We start from the raw sequence: 14,479 nt of genomic DNA, 5'->3' as shown, positions 1-14,479 counted from the left end.
GTCGGCCAACTTCAATCCCATTGAATAGCCTTGCAGCATCAAAGCCTGGCTGCTTCATACCTAGAGGACTCCATTGTCGGCCAACTTCAATCCCATTGAATAGCCTTGCAGCATCAAAGCCTGGCTGCTTCCTACCTACGGGGAATCCTCTTTATGCCACGAAGGAAACCCCACTAAGGACTACGCCACAGCAACGCGTGGCCGGGTACAGCGAGTTATATTATACGACTATATTGCAATATTATTAGTAATATTTCATATAATAAAAATATACAATTATAGTGAATTATATGTACATCCTCTGGAGGAGAGAGGGCGGTCTAGAAATAAAGTTTTGTTGTTATTATGTTATTCTTATTGGAAAACTAAGCAAGGGGGGGTTATATCTCCTAGGCTCCAATGGCATTGAGCTGTTGTAGGGTTTGTATAGGATGGTGGGAGTTGTAGTTTGACAAGGCACCGGCACTCCTGGGCAGAAGACGGGAAAGACCTTGCAAAACCCTAACTCCCAGGATATTATTATTAGTAGTATTACTATTGTCATGTAATTATATTTCCCAAATGGCTCAATGATAGATCAATGGGATTCCTTATGTCTTTTCTCTTTGTCGCCCTCCTGTGGACAGAAGAATATTGCACTTGCCTTGGGATTCTGAGTCTTCGCTCTCTGCTGCCATCCAATGGTCAGAGGCGGAAGTGCAGCCTCGAGCGTTGAAGGCGCCTTTGTGCTGCACTTCCCGACCTGACCATTGGATGGCAGCAGAGAGCAAAGAATCAGAGTTTCAAGGCAAGTGCAATATTCTTCTGTCCACAGGAGGGCGACAGACAGAAAAGCCATTAGGACTTAATGTAATATTAATTGATATTTCTTTGATCCAGTATTAATCTTAAATAATACTAATACTACTAATAATAATCTTGGGAGTGAGAGGTTTGCAAGGCCTTTCACCCCCTCCACCCAAGAGTGCTGGTGCCTTGCCAAACTGCAACTCCCACCATCCCATGCAACCTCTGCAACTTTGCAACCGCACAATACTATGGCCATGTTCCCGAAGCATTCTCTCCTGACATTTCGCCCACATTTATGGCAGGCATCCTCAGAGCTTGTGTGGTATTTTGGAAAACTAAGCAAGGGAGGTTTATCTATCTGTGGAATCACGTCCAGGGCGAGAGAAAGAACTCTTGTCTTGGAGGCAAGTGTGAATGTTGCCATTGGCCGCCTTGATTAGCATTGAATGGCCTTGCAGCCTCAAAGACTGGCTGCATTCCTGCCTGGGGGAATCCTTTGTTGTGAACGCGTTAGCTGGCCCTGATTGTTTCCTGTCTGGAATTCCTGTGGACTCGCAGGCCTGGGATAGTGAGCATTTATCGCACTTTAACTCTCCTTTTTATAAAGAAACAGCTCTCTCTTTTACACCAAGGTGGCCTTTGTGATCATTCGGAAGACCGTTTCCAGACTCAGGGCAAAATGCAACGGTTCTTCTCCCATCCTCTGTTCGTTCCCAGAGATTTTACTTAGTTTCAGGCGAATGGCGCAACAAGCAAAATGTCTGCATTTCCCTCCCCAATAAAAACACCCAAAACCTGGCCGTCGTGAAATAATAAACTTTATTGATTTCATGATGGGAGCCACCGTTTTGTATAGAAACAGAATCAAAACAAGCTCAGCGAGTTGTAACTCAGCCGTAAGGACAGAGAAGTGAGAATTCAGGCGGCTCCTACGTGTGTTTTCCCTTTCTGGGTTTAAGAAATGGTGCCTGGGAAGGAAGGAAGAGGTTTCTCAAGGAAATTGCATACATTTGCAACCAAAGTTGGTGTAAAGAAGTGTGTGTTTTTATTTTGATTTATGGATGACATGTTTATTTGATTTTGTTTAAACAGCCAGGTTTGGTTAAGTTTATTTTTTTATTTTATTTTTTGTATCATTTTTATTGAGAAGTTTCTTTTAAAACATCAAACATAAAACATAAGACGACATACGGCAGGGGAACAGGGAAGGGAGGGCAGGGGCAGGGCAAGTGTGTCTGGATTAGGGATTGTGAGAGGGGATAGACACTAGCAATGGGGGGGGGGATTGACTTCCGATCTTTGTCACTAATCATTTATGTTCCAATTAGATAGTTCTTATCATCTTTTCTTAAGGTAATAATAATAATAATAATAATAATAATAATAATAATAATAATAATAATAATTTTAGTTTTATACCCCGCCCCATCTCCCCGAAGGGACTCAGGGCGGCTTACATGGGGCCAAGCCCAGATATCAGACAATATAAAAACATATCAATAAAACAAGTCAATCAACAATAAAACAAATCATAAAACAAATGAGGTCACATACAATAAATATACTGATAAAATCCCGGGTTGGCTCCAAAAAGTAATATCTCCTACCCAGAAAAGAAGAAACCAACAGAGAAGATGTGCTTGGGAGGGGGGGGGAAATTATACCATTGTATTACATTTTAAAAAGAACAAAAAATGTAATGCCTGCAAGACATTTGTGGAGGGGGAAAAATAACTAGACTTTCCTGCAATTTTTTTAATGAGGAAGAGCTTAAGGGTTAAACTATTACATATACCTCCCATTCTAAGATCCCCATGGATGCAAGTAAACCTTATATTTCGCGGATATTTGGGCCAGAAACATATCACAGAATTGCAGCGAAGAACATAGAGAGGCCTACAAACACTTTGGAGGGGAGAGTTTACTACAGTAAGTAAAACCATGCATATCAAATCTATAGATAAGGAGACTGTACTGCAATCAGTAAAATCTTCATTATGTTTACCTAAACTACAACTTCCCAGAAAATCTGAATACAACCTTGCTGGTTCCCTTCTCTGAAGTAACAAGGTAGTCTTCAAAGTTTGACCAGTCCGTGGCTCTTATAGCTCTTCCGTTGCTCTTTCTCATTCAGAAGGTAAGTTTGTCCATATCCTTTATTTCAGTCCATTTGGTCAGCCAGGCATCTTTCGATGGGGCTTTCTCACTTTTCCATTGTTTTGCGATTACCATCCTTGCTGCAGTAATAAAAAAATGTAAATAGTTTATCTGTATTTAAATCTACCTTATCTAATTCATCATATAACCCTAGCAGGAGGAGCTCAGGCGTCTTCGCAAAGTTTGTGTTTAGAATTTTATTACTTTCGTCTAACATCATCGTCCAAAATTTTGCCATCTTTCTACAACTCCACCACATAGGGTGGTACGAGCCCACTTGAGATTTACATTTCCAGCATTTATTATTAGTATTTTTATACATAAATCCTATCTTTTGGGGGGTTAGGTACCATCTATGCATTACTTTCAGCCAGTTTTCTTTCATGTCCATGGAGTACGTGTATTTAATTTTTTTTCCTCCAAATCGATTCCCACTCATGTAGGTAAATCGGACATATGAAATAACAGAATAATATAATAACGACGCAATATAATAATAATATAATATAATATGAAATAAGAACAAAATAATATAATAATGATGAAAAACAATAATAATAATATAAAATAATATAAGATCCAAATAATATAAGGATGCAAAATAATAGTAATATAATAATAATATAAAATAACAACATAATAATGCAAAATACTGTGTATTATAATAACACGAAATAACAGAATATAATAATGATGCAAAATAATAATTATAATACGCAATACGTAAGAACAAATATAAAAATGATGTAAAATAATAATATAATAATATAAAACAACAACATAATAATGCAAAATCATGTGTATAATAGTATGAAACAACAAAATTATATAGTACTAGCTGTGCCCGGCCACGCGTTGCTGTGGCGTTGTCTGGTGGTGTTAGTGAGAAATTGTTGTGGTAGTGGTGGTATTGAATGTCTGTTGTATGGTTGTCTTGATGTTGAGTATGCATTTGGTTGTTTGTGTCCTGGGAAAGTGGTGAGGGTAGAGGGGGTCTATGTCCCTGTGTAGTATTGTATAGTATTTATATGTTGTCCATGTGTTGGGAATGCTTGGATTGTGTCCTGCTGCATAGTAGAAAGGGTTGGGCTGGATGGCCCTTAGGGGTCTCTCCAAACTCTTGGATTCTATGCTTCTATTATTATTATTATTATTATTATTATCATCATCATCATCATTATTATGTAGAGGCTGGATGGCCATCTGTCAGGAGTGCTTGGATTGTGTCCTCCTGCATGGTAGAAGGAAGTTGATCTGGATGATCCTTAGGGGTCACTCCAAACCTTAGGATTGTATGATGATGTTATTATTATTAGTATTAGTATTGAGAGGCTGAGTGGCCATCTGTTGGGAGTGCTTGGCTTGTGTCCTGCATGGCAGAATTGGGTTGGGCTGGATGGCCTTTAGGGGTGTCTCCTAACTGTCTGATGCTATGAATCGATGTGTATTATTATTGTGCAGATATTGGATGGCCATCTGTCAGGAGTGATTGGATTGTGTCCTCCTGCATGGTAGAAGGAAGTTGAACTGGATGGCCCTCTTGTGCCTGTCCCCTGGGGTGAGTAGGTTGCTAGGAGACCAAGTGGGCAGAACTTAGCCTTGTAATTGGCAGCAATTGGATAAAAACAATTACTCCTCTCCCTCTAATTAGGACTTTATTTTTCTTTTCTTTTTGTTGTATCAACCTAGAGCCGTGGATGATGGATTGTGTTGTCACATTTCGAGGTTGGGGGGCCTGTGGTTTTGTTGTTTTGTCCGCTGCCCTGATGCCATCACTCTTTTATATATATAGATAATAATGATGTAAAATAATAATATAATATAATATGAAATATAAACAAAACGATATAAGAATGTAAAATAATAAAATATAAAATATAAAATAAAAACCAATAATATAAGGATGCAAAATAATAATAATATTATAATAATATAAAATAACATAATAATGCAAAATACTGTGAATTATAATAATATGAAATAACAGAATAATATAATAACGATACAAAATAATAATAATAATATAATAAAATATGAAATAAATATAATATAATATGAAATAAGAACAATATAATATAATATAATAATAATGCAAAATGATAATAATATAAAAACCAAATAATATAAGGATGCAAAATAATAAAAATAATATAATATAAAATAACAACATAAAAATGCAAAATGATATGTATAATAATATGAAATAATAACAACATAATAATGCAAAATACTGTGTATTATAATAATATGAAATAACAGAATAAAATAATAATGATGCCAAATAATAATATAATAAAATATGAAATAAATATAATATGAAATAAGAACAAAATAATATAATATAATAATAATGTAAAATGATAATAATATAAAAACCAAATAATATAAGGATGCAAAATAATAAAAATAAAATAATATAATATAAAATAACCACATAATGCAAAATCATGTCTATAATAATAATATGAAATAATAAAGATATAATATATTATAAACGCAATGCAACATAATATGTACGATAATAATATAATATGAAATAATAACACAATAATTTATAATATAATCTAAAGGCCTTTTCCTGCCGTTCTCCTCAGCGGCGCTTCGCTCGCCTCACTCACCCCGGCCGCCATCTTGGCTGTTCCCTTCCCCGGCCCTCACGCGCCAGGCCACGCCCCTTGCCCCGCCCCCAAGTCCCGGCAGGTCCATCACGCAACCCGTCCCTTCCGTCGCCAACCCTGACACATCCATGGACCTCATATTCAAACAACATAATCATACGTAACGATTATTAATAAGCTCGAAGACTATATATCTCTGATATTATAAAATTATTTATTTTGTATTATTGCGGCTACGATGGGAAACGCCCCCGCACTACATATCTGCCAGGACGCGCTTCGACCAATGAGGGAGCGAAGGAAGGGGAAAGGGGCGGGACCTCCCAAGCAACAACCAATGGGAGAAGAGAGCGGAGGCGGAGGGGGGAAAAGGCGGGATAGGAGGAACATAGAGGTATGAAATGAAAAGAGCGCCCCTGCAATGCGGAAATGGAACATAGAAGTATGAAAAGCAAAGAGCGCCCCGCAATGCAGAAAGTAAACATAGAGGTATGAAAAGTAAAGAGCGCCCCGCAATGCAGAAAGTGAACATAGAAGTATGATAAGTAAAGAGCGCCCCGCAATGCGGAAAAGGAACATAGAGGTATGAAAAGTAAAGAGCGCTCCCGCAATGCAGAAAGTAAACATAGAAGTATGAAAAGTAAAGAGCGCTCCTGCAATGAGGAAATGGAACATAGAGGTATGAAAAGAAGAAAAGGAACATAGCGGAGCATTTTGCCCACATCTCTTATGCAACTTTTGATTTAGCACTAATATGTGACATAATACTAATAATATAACATACTAGGGGTGTATTATAGACATTGTGGTATATTATTAATATAGTACAATCTAAGAAAAAATAATTGGTTTCCCAGAAGCATTCTCTCCTGACGTTTCGCCCACATCTCTTATGCAACTTATGATTTAGCACTAAAATGTGACATAATACTAATAATATAACATACTAGGGGTGTATTATAGACATTGTGGTATATGATTAATATAGTACAATGTAAGAAATAATAATTGGTTTCCCAGAAGCATTCTCTCCTGACGTTTCACCCACATCTCTTATGCAACTTATGATTTAGCACTAAAATGTGACATAATACTAATAATATAATATACTCGTGGTGTATTATAGACATTGTGGTATATGATTAATATAGTACAATCTAAGAAAAAATAATTGGTTTCCCAGAAGCATTCTCTCCTGACGTTTCGCCCACATCTCTTATGCAACTTATGATTTAGCACTAAAATGTGACATAATACTAATAATATAATATACTCGTGGTGTATTATAGACATTGTGGTATATGATTAATATAGTACAATCTAAGAAAAAATAATTGGTTTCCCAGAAGCATTCTCTCCTGACGTTTCGCCCACATCTCTTATGCAACTTATGATTTAGCACTAAAATGTGACATAATACTAATAATATAATATACTCGTGGTGTATTATAGACATTGTGGTATATGATTAATATAGTACAATCTAAGAAAAAATAATTGGTTTCCCAGAAGCATTCTCTCCTGACGTTTCGCCCACATCTCTTATGCAACTTATGATTTAGCACTGGTATGTGACATAATACTAATAATATAACATACTAGTGGTGTATTATAGATATTGTGGTATATTATTAATATAGTACAATGTAAGAAATAATAATTGGTTTCCCAGAAGCATTCTCTCCTGACGTTTCGCCCACATCTCTTATGCAACTTATGATTTAGCACTAAAATGTGACATAATACTAATAATATAATATACTCGTGGTGTATTATAGACATTGTGGTATATGATTAATATAGTACAATCTAAGAAAAAATAATTGGTTTCCCAGAAGCATTCTCTCCTGACGTTTCGCCCACATCTCTTATGCAACTTTTGATTTAGCACTAAAATGTGACATAATACTAATAATATAACATACTAGGGGTGTATTATAGACATTGTGGTATATGATTAATATAGTACAATCTAAGAAATAATAATTGGTTTCCAGAAGCATTCTCTCCTGACGTTTCGCCCACATCTCTTATGCAACTTTTGATTTAGCACTAAAATGTGACATAATACTAATAATATAACATACTAGGGGTGTATTATAGACATTGTGGTATATGATTAATATAGTACAATGTAAGAAATAATAATTGGTTTCCCAGAAGCATTCTCTCCTGACGTTTCACCCACATCTCTTATGCAACTTATGATTTAGCACTAAAATGTGACATAATACTAATAATATAATATACTCGTGGTGTATTATAGACATTGTGGTATATGATTAATATAGTACAATCTAAGAAAAAATAATTGGTTTCCCAGAAGCATTCTCTCCTGACGTTTCGCCCACATCTCTTATGCAACTTATGATTTAGCACTAAAATGTGACATAATACAAATAATATAATATACTCGTGGTGTATTATAGACATTGTGGTATATGATTAATATAGTACAATCTAAGAAAAAATAATTGGTTTCCCAGAAGCATTCTCTCCTGACGTTTCGCCCACATCTCTTATGCAACTTATGATTTAGCACTAAAATGTGACATAATACTAATAATATAACATACTAGGGGTGTATTATAGACATTGTGGTATATGATTAATATAGTACAATCTAAGAAAAAATAATTGGTTTCCCAGAAGCATTCTCTCCTGACATTTCGCCCACATCTCTTATGCAACTTTTGATTTAGCACTAAAATGTGACATAATACTAATGATATAACATACTAGGGGGGTATTATAGACATTGTGGTATATTATTAATATAGTACAATCTAAGAAAAAATAATTGGTTTCCCAGAAGCATTCTCTCCTGACGTTTCGCCCACATCTCTTATGCAACTTATGATTTAGCACTAAAATGTGACATAATACTAATAATATAATATACTCGTGGTGTATTATAGACATTGTGGTATATGATTAATATAGTACAATCTAAGAAAAAATAATTGGTTTCCCAGAAGCATTCTCTCCTGACGTTTCGCCCACATCTCTTATGCAACTTTTGATTTAGCACTAAAATGTGACATAATACTAATAATATAACATACTAGGGGTGTATTATAGACATTGTGGTATATGATTAATATAGTACAATCTAAGAAATAATAATTGGTTTCCCAGAAGCATTCTCTCCTGACGTTTCGCCCACATCTCTTATGCAACTTTTGATTTAGCACTAAAATGTGACATAATACTAATAATATAACATACTAGGGGTGTATTATAGACATTGTGGTATATGATTAATATAGTACAATGTAAGAAATAATAATTGGTTTCCCAGAAGCATTCTCTCCTGACGTTTCGCCCACATCTCTTATGCAACTTTTGATTTAGCACTAAAATGTGACATAATACTAATAATATAACATACTAGGGGTGTATTATAGACATTGTGGTATATGATTAATATAGTACAATGTAAGAAATAATAATTGGTTTCCCAGAAGCATTCTCTCCTGACGTTTCGCCCACATCTCTTATGCAACTTATGATTTAGCACTAAAATGTGACATAATACTAATAATATAATATACTCGTGGTGTATTATAGACATTGTGGTATTTGATTAATATAGTACAATCTAAGAAAAAATAATTGGTTTCCCAGAAGCATTCTCTCCTGACGTTTCGCCCACATCTCTTATGCAACTTATGATTTAGCACTAAAATGTGACATAATACTAATAATATAATATACTCGTGGTGTATTATAGACATTGTGGTATATGATTAATATAGTACAATCTAAGAAAAAATAATTGGTTTCCCAGAAGCATTCTCTCCTGACGTTTCGCCCACATCTCTTATGCAACTTATGATTTAGCACTAAAATGTGACATAATACTAATAATATAATATACTCGTGGTGTATTATAGACATTGTGGTATATGATTAATATAGTACAATCTAAGAAAAAATAATTGGTTTCCCAGAAGCATTCTCTCCTGACGTTTCGCCCACATCTCTTATGCAACTTTTGATTTAGCACTAAAATGTGACATAATACTAATAATATAACATACTAGGGGTGTATTATAGACATTGTGGTATATGATTAATATAGTACAATCTAAGAAATAATAATTGGTTTCCTAGAAGCATTCTCTCCTGACGTTTCGCCCACATCTCTTATGCAACTTTTGATTTAGCACTAAAATGTGACATAATACTAATAATATAACATACTAGGGGTGTATTATAGACATTGTGGTATATGATTAATATAGTACAATCTAAGTAATAATAATTGGTTTCCAGAAGCATTCTCTCCTGACGTTTCACCCACAATGTAATTTTATTGGTATCTATTTTTATTTCTGAAATTTCCCACCCTCGGCTTATACTGGAGTCAATGATTTCCCAGGGTTTTTTTTGTGGTAAAATTAGATGCCTCGGTTTATATTCGGGTCGGCTTATATCCGGGTATATAGGGTATTTGAAGAATATTCCATGGAGAGGCCTTCGTCCTCCTCCTCCTCCTCCTCATCCTCCTCCTCCGTCTCCATTGACGGCAATGCGGGGAATTTTCCAGTCCGCCTGCAATGCGCGCCTTTCACCACTGGATGGAGACAAACACACACAGCGGCTTCTTCCCTATTCACTTTCTCTCCGCCTGCAATGCGCGCCTTTCACCACTGGATGGAGACAAACACACACAGCGGCTTCTTCCCATTCATTTTCTCTCCGCCTGCAATGCGCGCCTTTCACCACTGGATGGAGACAAACACACACAGCGGCTTCTTCCCTATTCACTTTCTCTCCGCCTGCAATGCGCGCCTTTCACCACTGGATGGAGACAAACACACACAGCGGCTTCTTCCCATTCATTTTCTCTCCGCCTGCAATGCGCGCCTTTCACCACTGGATGGAGACAAACACACACAGCGGATTCCTGGCCATTGAATAGCCTTGCAGCATCAAAGCCTGGCTGCTTCATACCTAGGGGACTCCATTGTCGGCCAACTTGAATCCCATTGAATAGCCTTGCAGCATCAAAGCCTGGCTGCTTCATACCTAGGGGACTCCATTGTCGGCCAACTTGAATCCCATTGAATAGCCTTGCAGCATCAAAGCCTGGCTGCTTCATACCTAGGGGACTCCATTGTCGGCCAACTTGAATCCCATGGAATAGCCTTGCAGCATCAAAGCCTGGCTGCTTCATACCTAGGGGACTCCATTGTCGGCCAACTTGAATCCCATTGAATAGCCTTGCAGCATCAAAGCCTGGCTGCTTAATACCTAGGGGACTCCATTGTCGGCCAACTTGAATCCCATTGAATAGCCTTGCAGCATCAAAGCCTGGCTGCTTCATACCTAGGGGACTCCATTGTCGGCCAACTTGAATCCCATTGAATAGCCTTGCAGCATCAAAGCCTGGCTGCTTCATACCTAGGGGACTCCATTGTCGGCCAACTTGAATACCCTTGCAGCATCAAAGCCTGGCTGCTTCATACCTAGGGGACTCCATTGTCGGCCAACTTGAATCCCATTGAATAGCCTTGCAGCATCCAAGCCTGGCTGCTTCATACCTAGAGGACTCCATTGTCGGCCAACTTGAATCCCATTGAATAGCCTTGCAGCATCAAAGCCTGGCTGCTTCATACCTAGGGGACTCCATTGTGGGCCAACTTGAATAGCCTTGCAGCATCAAAGCCTGGCTGCTTCATACCTAGGGGACTCCATTGTCAGCCAACTTGAATCCCATTGAATAGCCTTGCAGCATCAAAGCCTGGCTGCTTCATACCTAGGGGACTCCATTGTCGGCCAACTTGAATAGCCTTGCAGCATCAAAGCCTGGCTGCTTCATACCTAGGGGACTCCATTGTCGGCCAACTTGAATAGCCTTGCAGCATCAAAGCCTGGCTGCTTCATACCTAGGGGACTCCATTGTTGGCCAACTTGAATATCCTTGCAGCATCAAAGCCTGGCTGCTTCGTCCCTAGGGGACTCCATTGTCGGCCAACTTGAATCCCATTGAATAGCCTTGCAGCATCAAAGCCTGGCTGCTTCATACCTAGGGGACTGCATTGTTGGCCAACTTGAATAGCCTTGCAGCATCAAAGCCTGGCTGCTTCATACCTAGGGGACTCCATTGTCGGCCAACTTGAATTCCATTGAATAGCCTTGCAGCATCAAAGCCTGGCTGCTTCATACCTAGGGGACTCCATTGTTGGCCAACTTGAATAGCCTTGCAGCATCAAAGCCTGGCTGCTTCATACCTAGGGGACTCCATTGTCGGCCAACTTGAATCCCATTGAATAGCCTTGCAGCATCCAAGCCTGGCTGCTTCATACCTAGGGGACTCCATTGTCGGCCAACTTGAATCCCATTGAATAGCCTTGCAGCATCAAAGCCTGGCTGCTTCATACCTAGGGGACTCCATTGTCGGCCAACTTGAATCCCATTGAATAGCCTTGCAGCATCAAAGCCTGGCTGCTTCATACCTAGGGGACTCCATTGTCGGCTAACTTGAATCCCATGGAATAGCCTTGCAGCATCAAAGCCTGGCTGCTTCATACCTAGGGGACTCCATTGTCGGCCAACTTGAATCCCATTGAATAGCCTTGCAGCATCAAAGCCTGGCTGCTTCATACCTAGGGGACTCCATTGTCGGCTAACTTGAATCCCATGGAATAGCCTTGCAGCATCAAAGCCTGGCTGCTTCATACCTAGGGGACTCCATTGTCGGCCAACTTGAATAGCCTTGCAGCATCAAAGCCTGGCTGCTTCATACCTAGGGGACTCCATTGTCGGCCAACTTGAATCCCATTGAATAGCCTTGCAGCATCAAAGCCTGGCTGCTTCATACCTAGGGGACTCAATTGTTGGCCAACTTGAATAGCCTTGCAGCATCAAAGCCTGGCTGCTTCATACCTAGGGGACTCCATTGTTGGCCAACTTGAATCCCATTGAATAGCCTTGCAGCATCCAAGCCTGGCTGCTTCATACCTAGGGGACTCCATTGTCAGCCAACTTGAATCCCATTGAATAGCCTTGCAGCATCAAAGCCTGGCTGCTTCATACCTAGGGGACTCCATTGTCGGCCAACTTTAATAGCCTTGCAGCATCCAAGCCTGGCTGCTTCATACCTAGAGGACTCCATTGTCGGCCAACTTGAATCCCATTGAATAGCCTTGCAGCATCAAAGCCTGGCTGCTTCATACCTAGGGGACTCCATTGTCGGCCAACTTGAATCCCATTGAATAGCCTTGCAGCATCCAAGCCTGGCTGCTTCATACCTAGAGGACTCCATTGTCGGCCAACTTGAATCCCATTGAATAGCCTTGCAGCATCAAAGCCTGGCTGCTTCATACCTAGGGGACTCCACTGTCGGCCAACTTGAATCCCATTGAATAGCCTTGCAGCATCAAAGCCTGGCTGCTTCATACCTAGGGGACTCCATTGTTGGCCAACTTGAATCCCATTGAATAGCCTTGCAGCATCAAAGCCTGGCTGCTTCATACCTAGGGGACTCCACTGTCGGCCAACTTGAATCCCATTGAATAGCCTTGCAGCATCAAAGCCTGGCTGCTTCATACCTAGGGGACTGCATTGTCGGCCAACTTGAATAGCCTTGCAGCATCAAAGCCTGGCTGCTTCATACCTAGGGGACTCCATTGTCGGCCAACTTGAATAGCCTTGCAGCATCAAAGCCTGGCTGCTTCATACCTAGGGGACTCCATTGTCGGCCAACTTGAATCCCATTGAATAGCCTTGCAGCATCAAAGCCTGGCTGCTTCATACCTAGGGGACTCCATTGTTGGCCAACTTGAATAGCCTTGCAGCATCAAAGCCTGGCTGCTTCATACCTAGGGGACTCCATTGTCGGCCAACTTGAATCCCATTGAATAGCCTTGCAGCATCAAAGCCTGGCTGCTTCATACCTAGGGGACTCCATTGTTGGCCAACTTGAATAGCCTTGCAGCATCAAAGCCTGGCTGCTTCATACCTAGGGGACTCCATTGTCAGCCAACTTGAATATCCTTGCAGCATCAAAGCCTGGCTGCTTCCTACCTTCGGGGAATCCTCTTTATGCCACGAAGAAAACCCCACTAAGGACTACGCCACAGCAACGCGTGGCCGGGTACAGCTAGTTATATTATACGACTATACTGCAATATTATTAGTAATATTTCATATAATAAAAATATACAATTATAGTGAATTATATGTACATCCTCTGGAGGAGAGAGGGCGGTCTAGAAATAAAGTTTTGTTGTTATTATGTTATTCTTATTGGAAAACTAAGCAAGGGGGGGTTATATCTCCTAGGCTCCAATGGCATTGAGCTGTTGTAGAGTTTGTCTAGGATGGTGGGAGTTGTAGTTTGACAAGGCACCGGCACTCCTGGGCAGAAGACGGGAAAGACCTTGCAAAACCCTAACTCCCAGGATGTTATTATTAGGAGTATTACTATTGTCATGTAATTATATTTCCCAAATGGCTCAATGATAGATCAATGGGATTCCTTATGTCTTTTCTCTTTGTCGCCCTCCTGTGGACAGAAGAATATTGCACTTGCCTTGGGATTCTGAGTCTTCGCTCTCTGCTGCCATCCAATGGTCAGAGGCGGAAGTGCAGCCTCGAGCGTTGAAGGCGCCTTTGTGCTGCACTTCCCGACCTGACCATTGGATGGCAGCAGAGAGCAAAGAATCAGAGTTTCAAGGCAAGTGCAATATTCTTCTGTCCACAGGAGGGCGACAGACAGAAAAGCCATTAGGACTTAATGTAATATTAATTGATATTTCTTTGATCCAGGGTAATCTTAAGTAATACTAATATTAATAATAATAATCTTGGGAGTGAGAGGTTTGCAAGACCTGTCACGCCCTCCGCCCAGGAGTGCTGGTGCCTTATATCATTATAATAGTGTATTATTATTATATTGTAATACA

General features: G+C 39.5%; 1 long non-coding RNA gene across 1 annotated transcript; it reads right to left on the bottom strand.

The window, feature by feature from the left end:
- Positions 1-1,589: 1,589 nt before the first annotated feature.
- LOC103282262 (uncharacterized) lies at positions 1,590-6,674 on the bottom strand. Its single transcript, XR_010000209.1, has 2 exons — positions 5,565-6,674; positions 1,590-3,026 (listed from the first exon to the last, which is right to left on the bottom strand). It is a non-coding gene; the product is annotated as an uncharacterized LOC103282262 (long non-coding RNA).
- Positions 6,675-14,479: the final 7,805 nt, after the last annotated feature.

Source organism: Anolis carolinensis, unplaced genomic scaffold (genome assembly GCF_035594765.1).
Source record: "Anolis carolinensis isolate JA03-04 unplaced genomic scaffold, rAnoCar3.1.pri scaffold_7, whole genome shotgun sequence".
NCBI lineage: Eukaryota > Metazoa > Chordata > Lepidosauria > Squamata > Dactyloidae > Anolis > Anolis carolinensis.
The sequence above is the reverse complement of the archived record's forward strand: the minus strand, read 5'-3'. Positions and strand labels throughout refer to the sequence as shown.